We start from the raw sequence: 3827 nt of genomic DNA, 5'->3' as shown, positions 1-3827 counted from the left end.
AAATAATTTACAAATCATAACACTGGAGTTCCTTTTTGACTCAGGATGTTTAACACTCAAAATGACAATTACATCTTCAAGAGTAAGAAGGGTGGAAAACAGCAGCACAATGGACAAATTGTATATGCTAAATAAACCAAAGATTTTTTAAAGCGTTCTTTTTATGGAGTAGCAAAGATTAAAAGCTTGGAGAAATCCAGAATTAAACAGCAGCAACAACAGCAACAAACAAACAAACAAAAACTAGAAAGCGTCCCTAACTGAAATGATAGCATCATGGGCTGTAGGAATGAGATCTTGATTGTCATCAGTATTACTCTAATAAGGAGAAGGCGATCTTCTGCACTGGTAATCATAGTCTTCATATCTGTCATACCCATGATCATATCCTCTATCATAGGAAGAGTCTCCTCAACTGCCACCTCCTCTACCTCTGCCTGCCCCTCTGTGCCTCTGCTTCCACCTCCAACACCTCCCCCTCCACCTCCACCTCTGCGCCTCTGCTTCTACCTCTACCACTACTACCTCCACCTCTGTGCCTCCACTTCCACCTCCACCACTTCTACCTCCACCTCTACCTCTGCCTGCACCTCCACCTCTGCCTGAACCTCTACCTCCACCTCCACCTCCACCTCTGTACCTCTGCTTCACCTCCAACACCTCCCCCTCCACCTCCACCTCTGCGCCTCTGCTTCTACCTCTACCACTACTACCTCCACCTCTGTGCCTCCACTTCCACCTCCACCACTTCTACCTCCACCTCTACCTCTGCCTGCACCTCCACCTCTGCCTGAACCTCTACCTCCACCTCCACCTCCACCTCTGTACCTCTGCTTCACCTCCAACACCTCCCCCTCCACCTCCACCTCTGCCTCCACCTCTACCACCTCCACCTCCACCTCCACCTCCACCTCTGTACCTCTGCTCCCACCTCCACCACCTCTGCTTCCACCTCCACCTCCACCTCCACCTCCACCTCTGCCTGAACCTCTGCCTCCACCTTCACCTCCACCTCTGTACCTCTGCTCCCACCTCCACCACCTCTGCTCCCACCTCCACCACCTCTGCCTCCACCTCCACCTCAGCTTCCACCGCTGCCACCCCCTCCACCATGAATTGGTCTGCTCATGTAGATACCTGGTGTAGGTGTGAGTGCTCTCTTGGTGAAAGAATCATCCACACAAATTCTTCTACCATCCAACTCTGTTCCATGTGTCCTTTCTGGAGCCCCTTTGAGTAATCTATTCTCTCAAAATAAACAAAAGCAAATCCTCATGATTGTAGGATTCATTGATAATAAACCACATTGATACTTACTCAAAGGCTCATATGGAGAAAATATTTCATGAAGATCCCTTTCTGTTGCAAGTCCAAATAGTCCAAGACAAGTGTTGGGATCTGGTTCTCCTGCTGCCTGTATGTTTTCTTCAGCTAGACCTTGGAGAATGACTTCTGCTCCTTCTCTGGGGTTACCTGGTGTGTACAAGCTATTCCTGAGCATCTCCTATGAGAATGAAAGTGGGCTATGGATCAAGTGTAACGTCTATGAGAATGCCTCCTTAATCTCGACCTGGATTTTTATGTTGATCGGGAGTGGGATTCATAATATTTGGAAACCCTTGATGGAGAAAGAGATCCTGACCTGCTCTCCAATTTTAGAACAGGAGTTCCTGTTGGAGATTTTGACCGAGAGCAATGTTCTCTGTCCTTGAGGTTGCTCTCTGCATTATTCATGTTGGCCAGGCGTGCTCCAGAACTAAATAAGAGACAAATCTCAGCTTAAGGTCCAATGGCCTAATCAATTTGCTGACTTGACCGTGGGGAGAAGGTAAAAGTTGGCAACAATGGCCACTCCATTTCACTCCCTCTGGCTTCATCTTTTTTTTTTTTGTCTTTGTTTTGTTTCACTGAATATTTCCTAGAGATGTCCATGTCAGTAAATAGAGATACCTGTCATTCCTCTCTAGCTGCATATTACTCCACCATGTGGATATGGATATCCAGTCCTTAGCTTTTATAATAATATTGCAATGAATTGACTTGTAAGCTCTTGCTTTAAAAGGGGCATGAACAAGCTGGAACACAGGTTATAGGAAATCAATGAGAATTTCAAGAGTGTTAACACCACAGCATAGTGTTAAAGGATCTGTGGATTTTAATGTGGAGTAAAGATGACTGGGATGTAAGATACCAAACACTAAGTTTCAAATGTTTAAAGAGAACTCACAGTAATAATAAAGCTCACTATATCTCAGGGACTATTATCAGTACTTGCACCTAAATCTCACCATAATCTCATAAGGTAGTTACCGTTATTTTTATATAAAATACACATATATTTGATATATTTATATTATCTATTTTATATTTAGCTTAATTAGATGAGGAAACAAGCAAAAGGAACACATATAAGTGCCCAATTCACCAGCGTCACTTGGAATAAAACAATTAAAGTGTGGCTACTCTTTTTTTTCTTTTCTTTTTTTTTTTTAATGTGCCTACTTTTAACCACTAAATTTTTTTCAGGAGCACAATGCCAATTAGTCAAAATAAGCCAAAAGAGAGGGTTCGGATCCAAAGCCATCTATTAACTATTTGACTTTGTTGGAGTCACACAATTTTTCATGCCTCAGACATTAAAAAAAAAAGGGGGTTATAAATGATAATTTTATTTATTTACACAGGAAGCATGTATTTGAGTACCTACTATGTTAACAGGCACTGTTCCTTATACTGGTGTTTCATGGCAGAACAAGGCTCCTGCTTTCCTGCAAATTAAATTGTGGCAGGAGAAGGTATAGGATAAGCAAGTTGACTGATAAATAGATAAATAAAATAATGGGGAGTGGCTATTCTAGATAGAACAGTCAGAGAAGGTCTTCTGGAGGAGATTTCATTTGCACAGAGCCCTAATGAGAAACCAGACACAAGATGTACAGTCAAGGATTCCAGATGGAATACACTCCAGTGAATAGCCTCAAGGCAGGACAAGCACAGAAGGATTGATGAGGAGCCAGAAACCCAGCTGGGTGGAGTTTAAGGAATGAGAGTGAGTGGAGATTGAGTTCAGAGAAGTAGGAGGGGTTGTCCCTGCTTTTGCATAGAACAGTGTTTTGAAAAGAGCTATACAAATAGAAGGTATTTATAATGATCATAATTCATATTATGCTTCTGTCTTGGGGTTTGTGCCATATCTGCTGTGAAGGCAGGTCACTGTTCCTGGCTGTGGGCGTATTTTTAAATAGCAGCATCAAATGCACAATGAATAGCAGTTATTACCTCCCATTTCTCTTTCACTGAGGTCCAGAGAAAAATGCCTTGGATAAGCTAGGAGGAAAATGTCCTAATGCTCTTCCTTAACAAATGCATCCTCTATTGACATAATATATAGCAATTTCAGTTGTTAATAACACCATCATTCAAGAAATTAAGTGACCACTTTATCACTTCCTAAAATGCACACATCGTTGCCAATGAACTTAGACAACAAGATAGTTTAGGGTTCATTAAAATGATCATATGGGTTTATAACAGGGTTAGACAGAGAGCATTCAACTTATGGTGATGGAGACATGTTTACAAAACAGAAATGGAAACTTGATATGGTCAAGTAAGATGGAATGAAAAAAAATTGTCCTTATAATCGTTCTAAAAGTTGACTTTTCCAAAGAGTTAGTACTCCTTTGCCTTATTTAATGATAGAGCATTTCCAAGTGATCACTTCTCTTATCTGATCCATGTCTAAGATCCAAACCAAAATTTGACATCTGAATAAACCTGTGTGAAAAGTACAGAGAAAAGACCTCTCTCAGCTCTATCTCTTCAAT

General features: G+C 41.7%; 1 pseudogene; it reads right to left on the bottom strand.

Moving 5' to 3' along the window:
* Window positions 1-274: 274 nt before the first annotated feature.
* LOC143680191 (transformer-2 protein homolog alpha-like) lies at window positions 275-1904 on the bottom strand (annotated as a pseudogene).
* Between the last annotated feature and the right edge of the window lie 1923 nt (window positions 1905-3827).

This window comes from Tamandua tetradactyla, chromosome 4, assembly GCF_023851605.1.
Source record: "Tamandua tetradactyla isolate mTamTet1 chromosome 4, mTamTet1.pri, whole genome shotgun sequence".
Taxonomy (NCBI): domain Eukaryota; kingdom Metazoa; phylum Chordata; class Mammalia; order Pilosa; family Myrmecophagidae; genus Tamandua; species Tamandua tetradactyla.
This window is presented reverse-complemented; position numbering and strand designations above follow the sequence as displayed.